The sequence below is a fragment of the Danio rerio genome, chromosome 1, assembly GCF_052040795.2.
Source record: "Danio rerio strain M-AB ecotype USA chromosome 1, GRCz13ab, whole genome shotgun sequence".
Lineage (NCBI taxonomy): Eukaryota > Metazoa > Chordata > Actinopteri > Cypriniformes > Danionidae > Danio > Danio rerio.
The window spans coordinates 54,343,890-54,356,823 of record NC_141021.1 but is presented as its reverse complement, the minus strand read 5'-3'; the positions used below and the strand labels follow the sequence as shown (position 1 = coordinate 54,356,823).

The following is a 12,934-nucleotide window of genomic DNA, read 5'->3' as shown; positions in this document are numbered from 1 at the left end:
CTTACTACCTTACTCATCTCTATTTCGTGAGCTTCGGCTGCTTTTCTTTTCAGCTTTCCATCTGCCTCTGATTAAGTGACTCGTATTGATCAGACTTGATTTCTGAAGGACTCGTATAGCTGTATTGATCGGAAGTTATGACTCCATCCTGGCTGCCATTTCTGTCTGATTTTACTTTAGGGATTCTTACAGCAAAGGAAAAAATCTTTAGATATGTTCGAAGAGTCGAGTATTTAATGTACTGAATCAACTTTAGGTTTAAGGATATACATGGCTGTAATTCAAGCACAATGACAAAGTGGAAGAATAGAAGATTGTAGACTAAATTATAAAGCATTAAATTTAAAGTGTGTATTAAAAATGGTAAACTACCTTAAAAGCCCACTCTAAAAATTTCCAATGAAACGGTTTATATTTTTTATGTGTAAAGCTTCTGTATTTGTATTTTTGTTTTTGCACTTTTAATATTTAAATATGGATTTACTGTCTTAAAATGATGTTAAAGGCATTTTTTTCACCCCAAAACGAACATTTACTCACCTTCAAGTGTTTCCAAACATTTTAGTTTCTTCTTCCTCTGCTGAAAACAAAAGAAGATATTTTGAAGAATGCTGGAAACCTGTAACCACTGACTTCCATAGAAAAGACAAATACTACAAGTCAATGGTTACAGATTTCCTGCTTTCTTCAGAATGAAAGAAACTCATAAAGGTTAGATACAAGTAAAAGGATGAGTAAATGATGACAAAGCTTTCAATTTTGGGCGAACGGTCCCTTTAAGTCTGCAATTTCCTCTTAGCAAATATTAATATTTTTATCAAATGTACATTATTATTAGTTAAGATCACACTGTATAAAGTGATTCGTTAAAGTGAGTAAACCAATTGCCTTAAAAGCAACAAGTTGACTTTACAAATCTAAGTAAACCCATTGTAACTTGGAACTGCTCAAACAAATTGTACTCGCGTTTTAAAAATAAAAGTAAACCAATCACTTTTTTCCAATTCAACCTTTATTATATGTATGCCGCAACCCATCTCTGGGAAACATACACACACACATACACTACGGACAATTTAGGCTACCCAATTCACCTGTACCGCATGTCTTTGGACTGTGGTGGAAACCAGAGCACTCGGAGGAAACCCACGCAAAGGCAGGGAGAACATGTAGACTCCACACAGAAACGCTAACTTAGCCGAGGTTCGAACCAGCGACCTTCTTGCTGTGAGGCGACAGCACTACCTACTGCGCCACTGCCTCGCCTAATATATATATATATATATATATATTATATATATATATATATAGTGTGTCTTTTAAATTCAATAAAGGCTTAATGAAGCACTAAATGTGTAATTTTGTGATAATTATGATAATTATTTGAAAACAGATGTGCTAAAATAGTCTGACACTGTAAAAATGTGTTAGTTTTAATTTGCAATTGTAAAATTAAGTCAACTTAACAGTTCCAAGCTACAATGGGTTTACTTGCATTATTTTTGTAAAGTCAACTTGTTGCTTTTAACGGAATTGTTTACTCGCTTCAAGTTATCAATTTTTACTGTGCATAACCATGTAAATAAATTAATATTTATGTCCTCCTTTCGATAAAAAAAAATGCAATTTGTTTAAATTACCTATTTAAAGTTAGCTGAAACAACAATGAGCTTTTTTGGGACAACTTAAATGTTTCATGTTTAATCCACTTAATGTAATTTATTAGTTAACTTAATCAATTTGAAGGATATGATATGAAGACATTTTCTTTAACAGCTTTACTTATTTTATTATGAATCTATTAATAAATAATCAAAGTAACACTTACAGGAATAAATGGAAAATATGCATAATAAAACATACATGCATATGAAAACATACATAAATTTATTCTTACATTTTTTTTGGGGGGGGGGGCAACTTAAATGTTTTATGTTTAATCCACTTAAATTTGTAAAAACAATGAAGCAATTGTGTATTATGTTAGAAAATGTGGGAAAAAAATCTGCAATAAGACAATATTTTGTGGTGTGAAACGTCTGTATGTCTATTTGTTTTACACTTTAACATTGTTATTGCTGTTCTTTTGTTTATTCACTGCTTTAAATGATGTTGATTTTGCATTTATTATTAGTTGAGACATTAACCATATAAATAAATTTATATCTATATTCAAGATTATTTGTATAGTGCTTTTCACAATAATCATCATTATTCTAAAGCAGTGTATAAAGAAAAGTTACACTGCTAAAAATGCTTTTTAAACTATTTTTGTCCAGTTTCTAGTCCAAATATCAAAAAAAAAAAAAAAAATTCTTAAATCAAGAAGTATTTTTTCTAGACAAGCAAAAAAAAAAGCCAAATTTAAAGAGTTCTTCCCTTAAAACAGATATTTGGACTAGAATCAAGACAAAAAAAAAAATTCACTTTTTGCAGTCTAAGAAGCGTAGGGTGGAAAGTATAAACATATCCTTCTTTTATCTAGTAAAATACAAGCATAAATGAACAAATAAACAATAAAAAAAACACTTACAGGAACAAATGAAAAATGTGCACATAAAAAACATATGCATGCATATCAAAACATACATAAATTGGTTCTTACATTTTTTCTGGGAGGGAACAACTCAATTGTTTTATGTTCAATCTACTTAAACTTGTAAAAATGCTTTTCAAACTATTTTTGTCCAGTTTCTAGTCGAAATATAAAAAATAAAAACTTAAAAATCAAGAAGCACTTTCTAGACAAGCAAAAAATATTGTCTTGTTTTAAGAAATAATATGCCAAAATTAAATGAGTTTTTCCTTTAAAACAGATATTTGGACTAGAAACAAGACCAAAAAAATCACTTTTTGCAGTCTAAGAAGCGTAGGGTGGAAAGTATATAAACTTATCCTTCTTTACTTCTTTCATCTAGTAAAATATAAGCATAAATGAACATAAAAACAATCACAAAGAAACACTTACAGGAATAAATGAAAAATATGTGCATTAAAATATCCCTTCTTCGATTTTAAAGGGCACGCATAAATAAATGTTCGTATCGTGAATCTTTTATAAGCATGCAGAAAAAAAAGCTTTGTTCGAATAGAAAGACAAAAAGGGCCACAGAGAGAGAGACAGAGCGAGCATGAGGACAAAAGTGACGAAGAGTTAATTCTTTGGCATTAGTGGGAATCATTTGGCAATAAAATTTCACTGAGACAATGAATATTTATGATGACTTGCCGAAACCACACACACACACACACACACACACACACGCAGAGAGACAGACTCTCCAACACTTGGTCACAGCACATGGAGAGCCAGCTGTTGCGGGATGACCTGGGCATCTGCCCTCTCAGACAGCGAGAGATTACCAAAATCACTACAACTGTGACACAAACGAGTGCTGTTTTATTAGCGTCCCTCAACCAGCCAATCAATTACTCCTCCTCATCAATGTCTTACTTTCTATTCTCATTCACTTGTGTTCTAAACAGTGCTGTAGGGTTTAGTTTATCTATAGGTTTTCTTTATATTTTACTTAATTCATTAGTATACTGAGACACACACACACACACACTGTGCACCCAGCTCTCTCTCAGTCTCATGAGTGCCAGTGCCCAGGCTGTGATGCCAACAGTGCAAAACTCATGCCCAGACCTTCTGCTGCCCCAGATAGCACACAGAGTGTGTGTGTGCAGATGCAGAGGACAGTGGGGATTAGTGAATAGATCTCTACATGTGGCCCGCTTCACACACACTCTCTCTCTCTCTCTCACACTCACACACACACAGCTATATTTATGGGGACTTGCCATAGAAGTAATGCTTTTTATACCGTACAAACGTATTTTCTATCCTCCTACCCCTCACAAGAAACAAGATACATTCATTTTCCTTCAGCATAGTCCCATATTTATCAGGGGTCGCCACAGCGGAATGAACCACCAACTATTTTGGCATATGTTTTATGCAGCGGATGCTCTTCCAGTCCGAACTGGGAAACCAACAATGTTACAATCCGCAATTATTAATAACAAATTGCTACCATCTATTTTACTTGAGTTTTGTGAAGCTCAACATTTAAAAATGGCTCAAAAGAAGATATTCTGAAGAATGTCGGGGAAAAAGCTACAGTATAGTCTCGCGTAGCCAGACCTCAGACTAGCGGCTGAAGGTCTGGGAACTTTGACCACTTTGAATAGTCAAGGACCGCCCACTATGCTATTTGACCGACAGGTTAGCCAACCAATCACCTTTCATTTTGTGCCACTTCATGTTTAGGGGTGTGTAATCGTCCTCAAAATAAAAACAACAACCATGCATCATTCATTCACGAACACCTTTAAAAGTTTACAATACTCTGTCAGCAGAACATAAAAGGAAATTAGTAGGACATATAGTAAACATCGTTGTTGGTTCTTTTTGTTTTTTTATCCAGTCAGACTTGTTTCCAGGCGGAGTGTATAATGTGGAAAATATTGCTGAGAACCCGACCTCCTGAAATCCTGTATAATTAAATATTCATGGCGACTGAGTATAACAGAATTTATTTATTTATTTTATTTAATTTACTAATTTTCTGTTTATTTTTGTAATTCAATTCAAATTCATAATTATTAGTATATAAATTTATATTCTATTTAGATTATTTACTAATTCATTAATATTATGATTATTTTTCCTAATTCTTTCATCTATTTATTTATTTATTTATTTATTTAATATGATTATTTATAAATTATTAAAAATTTTCTCTGTTTGGCATTGTTAAAATGGCCATTGTCTGTTTTAATGATGGATGGATGGATGGATGGATGGATCGACAGAAACAGACAGATAGATAGAACAAGAAATAGAACAAAAGATAGATAGATAGATAGATAGATAGATAGATAGATAGATAGATAGATAGATAGATAGATAGATAGATAGATAGATAGATAGATAGATAGATAGATAGATAGATAGATAGATAGATAGATAGATAGATAGATAGATGGATGGATGGATGGATGGATGGATAGATGGAGGGATGGATGGAGGGATGGATAGAATAAAGTAACCCCATCTATGGTCTTAAAGTATTAATGTAAACAAACAGATTCGCCAAACCAGCCTCTGCACTGCTTCCCAATCCACCTGCAGCAGGACGCGTTTCAGCTGCGGGCCAGATTGCATTTTATCGACACACAACACAATGTATGGGTTAAAAGGATTTGAGACTTTGGCTCATTGTGGCTACAAAGGTATTGTGTTAGTTCAGCACTGGTAAGTGAATTAAAGGGCATTAGAGCGTACGGCGCTATCAGCTTCACATTAGCGGCTAACTGAGGGAGCCGCATCTCACAGGACGAAAAAACTCTCCTCTGACGCCAAGAGTTAGTGAAAAAAAGTGTGAGAGGCAAGAAAAGTGTGAGAGCAAGACTATTAGTTGACGCTGTGATTATCAAGGCAGTTAAAAGTATGGCACTGCTTCTGTGTATGTGTGTATGTGTGTGTGTGTGTGTGTGTGTGTGTGTAAAGTGCCTGGCGCGAGGTGCTAATTTAGAGGAATTAAAGAGCACTAGACAGGGCGCTTTTGTGGCAGCAGTTCCTGGTCTAATCTGCCTCGACGGACACACACACACACACAAACTCAGAGAGCTGAGATCGGGCACCAGGCCCATATTACTTCAGGCTATATGGAAAGCTACAACCACAGGCAACCAGAAAGAGAGAGACAGAGACACACACACACACACACACACACACACACACACACACACACATATATATAAAGTTTAATCCTACCAACAAACCATCACACTTCATTTATTTCCTGTGCTTCGCTACAGTCGTGTCGAAGTTACATTCCTGTTAGCATGCTGTGGTTTTGTCTTACGGTTCAAATTGCTCCCCCAGCTATCATCCCACCACAACAAATGCACTTCCTTCGGCATAGTTTTGGTAAGAAAGTGTCTGCCAAGAACATAAATGTAAATTCACACCAAATTTAGCCAACACAGTGGTAATGGAGTTGCTTTCACATAGGCGATCAAACGGCTATAGCTAGAAGGGATACAGCTGCGGCCGGAAGTTAACAATAATTATTTATATTTTTTATGAAATTACTCATTGTATTTGGTCTACCCATAACAAAACCCTAAACCTAGCCATCAAAATAATGCAAAACAGTAATTATTATTCATATTATTGATTTAATTACCCATTAAATGTTATTTGATTAACGTCTACCCCCACCCAACACTAAACCTAATCTTCACAGTAATGTTAAAGCATTAATTATAATGAGTACTATTTATATTATTATATCATTAAATTATGCATTAATTGTATTTTTTAATGTCTTCCCCTACTCCAACCCTAAACATCAAAGTAATGTAAAAACAGTAATAATACTCAATATTATTCATTATTTAAACTGTGCATGAATTGTATTTTATTATGGTTTATCAAACACTACTGCTAATGTAAAACAGTATTTATACAGAGTATTATTCATGTTATTAAATTATAAGTTAAATTGTATTTGATTTATGTCTGCCCCTACCCAACCATCACAGTAATATAAAAGTAGTCATTATAACAAGAATTATTTATATTAATTAATAAATTATGCATGAATTGTATTTTATTAACACCTTCCACTACTCCAAACCTTATCCCAAACATCAAAGTAATGTAAAACAATAATTATACAGACTATTATTCATATTATTTATTAAATTACCCATCCGATTTTATTAATGTCCACCCCTATCCAACCCTAAACCCAAACATCACAGTAATGTAAAATATTAATAAGAATTATTTGGATTATTTATTATTCATAATATCTATTAAATCTTATTAACATCTATCCTACCCAAACCTCACAGTAATGTAAAATCAGTAATCATAACAAGCATTATTTATATTATTTATTAAATTACCCATTAAATTGTATTTTATTAATGTTTTTCCCTACTCTAACCCTAAACCCAAACATCAAAGTAATGTAAAAACAGTAATTATACTTAGTATTATTCATATTATTGATTTAATTACCCATTAAATGTTATTTGATTAACGTCTACCCCCACCCAACACTAAACCTAATATTCACAGTAATGTTAAAGCATTAATTATAATGAGAACTATTTATATTATTATATCATTAAATTATGCATTAATTGTATTTTTTAATGTCTTCCCCTACTCCAACCCTAAACATCAAAGTAATGTAAAAACAGTAATAATACTCAATATTATTCATTATTTAAACTGTGCATGAATTGTATTTTATTATGGTTTATCAAACACTACTGCTAATGTAAAACAGTATTTATACAGAGTATTATTCATGTTATTAAATTATAAGTTAAATTGTATTTGATTTATGTCTGCCCCTACCCAACCATCACAGTAATATAAAAATAGTCATTATAACAAGAATTATTTATATTAATTAATAAATTATGCATGAATTGTATTTTATTAACACCTTCCACTACTCCAACCTTTATCCCAAACATCACAGTAATGTAAAACAATAATTATACAGACTATTATTTATATTATTTATTAAATTACCCATCCGATTTTATTAATGTCCACCCCTACCCAACCCTAAACCCAAACATCACAGTAATGTAAAATATTAATAAGAATTATTAGGATTATTTATTATTCATAATATCTATTAAATCTTATTAACATCTATCCTACCCAAACCTCACAGTAATGTAAAATCAGTAATCATAACAAGCATTATTTATATTATTTATTAAATTACCCATTAAATTGTATTTTATTAATGTTTTTCCCTACTCTAACCCTAAACCCAAACATCAAAGTAATGTAAAAACAGTAATTATACTTAGTATTATTCATATTATTGATTAAATTAACCATTAATTTTTTTTTATTAACATCTACCCCTACCCAAACCATGAACTCAACCCTCAGAGTGATGTAAAATCAGTCATTATAGGAGAACTATTTATATTATTTATTAAATGGTGCATTAATTGTATTTTATTATGGTTTACCCCCATCCAAACACCAAATCTACCACTCACAGTAATGTAAAACTGTAATTATACAGAGTATTATTCATATTATTTATTAAATTACCTATTAAATGTTATTTTATTAACGTCTACCCCCACCCAATACTAAACCTAACCTTCACAGTAATGTTAAAACATTAATTATATGAGAATAATTTTTATTATTTATTAAATTACCAATTAAATTGTATTTTATTAACGTCTTCCCCTACTCTAACCCTAAACCCAAACATCAAAGTAATGTAAAAACAGTAATTATACTCAGTATCATTTATGTTATTTATTAAATTACCATTTATTTTTGTATTAACATCTACCCTTAAAACAATTGTAATGAGAATTATTTATATTACTTATTAAGTTATGCAATAATTGTATTTTATTAAAATCTACCCCTACTCCAACCCTAAATCCAAACATCGAAGTAATGCAAAAACAGTAATAATAATCAGTCTCATTCATATTATTAATTAAATTACCCATTAAATTTTATTTTATTACCATCTATACCCAACTATCACAATAATGTAAAAAAAATTTAATGTTGTAGTGTCACAAAAATTATGCTGTATTGATGCGAGTGTCCGCAGCTGTATCCCTTCTAGACCTTTCCAAAGCCTTAGACTGCAAAGATTAAGAAAATATAAAAACACAAAAGATATTTAACCATTTATGTTTTTTGAAATGCACATAGACTACAAAAAGTGTCTGAAAGAAGTCATGCTATGCTCATTGAAAATACAAGAATGTTGCGAAATATTATTAGAACTTAAACAGTTTTTTGCATCCAAGTTATAATAAGTTTTCTGTGTCACATAAATAAATAAATAAATAAATAAATAAATAAACAGTTACCTAAATTATTAACCACAAACATTTTCTATTATAATATATTTTGAAACGTATAATGCATTTTATTTATTTATTTATATGTCTGTGATGCAATGCTGAATTTTCAGGATCATTTATAAAGTTTTTTGGTGTCACATAAATGAATGAATAAATATATAAAGTGTTACTTAAATTTATTAACCTCAAACATTTTATAATGCATTTTGAAACGCAATTCATTTCATATATTTATTTATTTTTATATTCTAGTGATACAAAGCTTAATTTTCATGATCATTTATAAAGTTTTCTGTGTCACATAAATAAACAAATAAATAAATAAATAAATACTTAAATAAGTCACTATCCACAAACATTTTCTAGTTTCCCATTTTCTGTCAAGCTGTTTAAATCAATATTTAATGTGGAAAGTATATAAAAACTTAAACTCAGGGTTTCTGAAGGTTCCACCAAGTTACATTTTAGATTCAAGAAAGACCTTTTAAGACCATTATGAAGGAAATTTTTGACTTATACAGCGCTAAATGCAAATGGATTTTTTTGACATCCCAGTTGGAAAAGATTTTCACTTGCCCTATCAACAAAATTATTATAATTTATTACATTTAATAATCCAATAATCATAATTTAATAATAACAAATATAGGTCAGCTCTGTATCCTCAGCAGTAAATAAATGGAGAACTTTTAAACAAATGTTACTGTAAGGAAAGTAATCAAAACCTGATGGTAAATAAAGTTATAAATGCTATTTCTAAAAGTTTTATTGAGATTAGGATTGTTGGTGATTGTATGAGTGTTAACGGCCAGATTGGGAAGCTATAAATGAACAAAGGAAAATTAAGACCTGTGCAAAAAGACAAAATATTTCAGTAGATTTAAGACTTTTTTAACATTTTAAAACCACCCTGTACATTTTGTTCACTGAATGCAAAAACCTATAATATAATATCATAGAATATAACAATACAAGTCATGGATTATATGGATGCTATAAAATGACTCAAAAAAAAAAAAAAAAACCTCAAAAAGTTTAGATGCTCATTCTGCACACACACACACACACACACACACACACACACACACACACACACACACACACACACACACACACACACACACACACACACACACACACACAGCATTAAACATTACAGCAAAACCATGCTGTTGCAAGACCTCTGTGAACTCCAGCAGAATGTATATCCATATACAATAACTTTGCTGATTGCCACAAATGAGTCATTGTGTTCACCCACACATTTAATCATGGCCCGATTTCAGAATCGCAGCATTCTTTATTAGATACAATGATGCAATTTGGCCCAGAAAAGGGATACACTAAAATGTCAGATTTCTTCCTGTCTGTTTGTTTCCCCCTCCCCCGTCTCTTTTTAACACCCTATCAATTTCTCTGTACCCACTTATTTCCCTTAATAACTTTCAAAGGTTGCCGGGCAACATGTTGTTCTTTTTTAAGTTACCATGGCATTTATTTGGCATACGGTATCCTTTCTCGCTGAGAACATGGGGGTTGCCATGGTATCGGTGGGCACCTTATAAAGCAGACTATTGTGAGTGTGTGTGTGTGTGTGTGTGTGTGTGTGTGTGTGTGTGTGTGTGTGTGTGTGTGTGTTGTAAAAACCGATGCCAGGTTCCTTTAAGTCTCAGCCATGCACTCTAGATGCCCAGAATGTTGGAAATACTAGGCTGGATTACATTAACTACCACATACAACAACAGCATTTTAAAAAGAGAGAGAATTAAAGTCAAATGCATGCTAGTTTAACTTTTACAGAGTCACACCAAGATTTATTTTGACTTTTGTAAACATTTAGACTAAAACAGTAAAACAAAGTCCTCCTGTTCTGTTAGCTGAAGGACCCCACAGCCATTTTACATCTAAAAACAAAGTCATCATGCTTAACATTTGTGCATTCCATAAATATCCTTATTTATTTTTTTCAGTTTCATTTACTTTATTTTATTTATTTCTGAGCACCATTTACATTTCATATACATTTTTTTTCACAAAGGTCAAATAGATTGACAACAATTTGGCATGTCAACTTTATCAAACAACAAAGAGTTGTGTCATATATGACATTATATTCATGAATACATGCCTACTGTGTCTAAACCCCTAAGAAATGGCATTTTAGAAAACTCTCACTAATATAGCCATAGTGCACAAGTTCACACAAAATAATACACTTGTCAGAGTGTCGTAAATCCTAAATGGAGACGTAGAGGTAAACAAAACATTTTTTTTACTTGATTTTGAGGGGGATATTCATTATTGGCATCCACAGTTGTGTAATTTTCAAAACAGTCTGGCGCCCTCTAGAGGATGTACAGATTTAATACAATACCTAACGCATTTAAATTTCTAATTAAGACTCTGGGACTATTCTGTTTGATTTCTGTTTTGTTCGGTTAATCTGACTAGTATTAAAAACCTTTCCTACTAATTTTTACACGAAATTAGTGTATTATAGTGTAAATTAGTGTACTAATTTTAACACGAAATTAGTAATGAAAACATGGGTTTACTTTCTCCTCAGATATCTTTTTTTCTGTAAAACAACATAATTAAATCGATTTGTGTCAACATTACCTGTGAACAACAAGGGCAAACATGAACCAGATTTCCACACAGATCTCCGGAAGGCCAAGAAGATTTACTGTTGTGAACACGATGACAAAACAGCACGATATGCTGCCTTTTTTTGACTAATGATGTGCATTTGCTCCACCTGAAACAACAGACTGTTTCCGGGCGGGAAAAAATACCGCGAACGCAGTCAGGTGATACACACAGGAAGAGGCCGAGATGTTTAGGGTCTGTACGTACTGTAGTTTTAAATGCTAATTTGTAGTTTTTAAAAATCAAAACCTTTGTCTATCCCCCAAAACTGTGTTTAATAATATCTGTTTCTCACTGCAAATGGATTATTAATTGGTTGCTTTTCTAGTTGTATATATTTACAACGTCTATATTAAGCTGCTGACACAACCTACATTGTAAAAGCGCTATATAAATAAATAAACATATATTGTACTCCAATACAATAAATAAAAATATTCAAAGAAATGGGAGTTTTTTAAAGAAATGGTGAAAATTCTATTGCATGTAAGACTCTTGCTTGGTGTATAGACTTATTAAACTGGCATAATAAGCTGTGATTTAATATATAGGGCTAACTATTATTGTATTAAAAAAAACTGTTTAGTTCATGATATGTATTTGCATCTGTAATAATATTTTCTCAATTAATAATAAGAAAAAATGAGGCTGAAGTGCTTTAAACTCTTTAAATTATAAGTCACAAAGGCCTATCTAAATCATGTAACATTCATTCATTCATTTACTTTACAGCTTAGTCTCTTTATTAATCAGGAGTCATCACAGCAGAATGAACCGCCAATTTATCCAGCATATGTTTTATGCAGCGGATGCCCTTCCAGCTGCAACCCAGTACTGGGAAACACCCATACACTCTCATTCACACACATACACTACGGTTAATTTAGCTTATTCGATTCACCTACCGCATGTCTTAAGACTTGTGGGGGAGACCGGAGCACCTGCAGAAAACTCACTCAAATGAGGAGAACATGCAAACTCCACACAGAAATGCCAACTGATCCAGCTGGGGCTCGAACCAGTGACCTTCTTTTTGTGAGGCGATCGCGCTACCCACTGCGCCACTGTGACTCCAAATTTAACCTTAAAAAAAGTAATGTTTTCCACTTTAAGTCAGATGTTGCAAGTCTACTGTATGTGCTGAATTGTGTGACAATATTTATCTAGATGTTGTCAAAGTACGTTGAAAAGACGGATACAAAAGTGTAGGATCCAAGTGCATTTAATGAAGAAATAATCGTGCAGATAACAGAAAAACAACAGGACATTCAAAAACCAAAGTAACAAAAGAACATTAATAAACAAAACAGAAAACTAAAGGCCGTACTCACACTATGTACAGTTGCCTTGAACCAGGCAAAAGCACGCTTGCCCCCCCTCCCATCTCAACCCG

The 12,934-nt window shown here is 32.2% G+C and overlaps 1 protein-coding gene across 8 annotated transcripts in view; it reads right to left on the bottom strand.

Annotated features, from left to right (window-relative positions):
• The window catches only part of nfixa (nuclear factor I/Xa), a 253,724-nt gene extending 242,127 nt beyond the window's left edge, over nucleotides 1-11,597 (bottom strand). For all 8 annotated transcript variants that reach the window (XR_015475493.1, XR_015475500.1, XR_015475495.1 and 5 more), the window contains exon 1: nucleotides 11,512-11,597. The gene's annotated coding sequence lies outside the window, so the exon portion shown is untranslated. The remainder of the gene's footprint in view (nucleotides 1-11,511) is intronic.
• Between the last annotated feature and the right edge of the window lie 1,337 nt (nucleotides 11,598-12,934).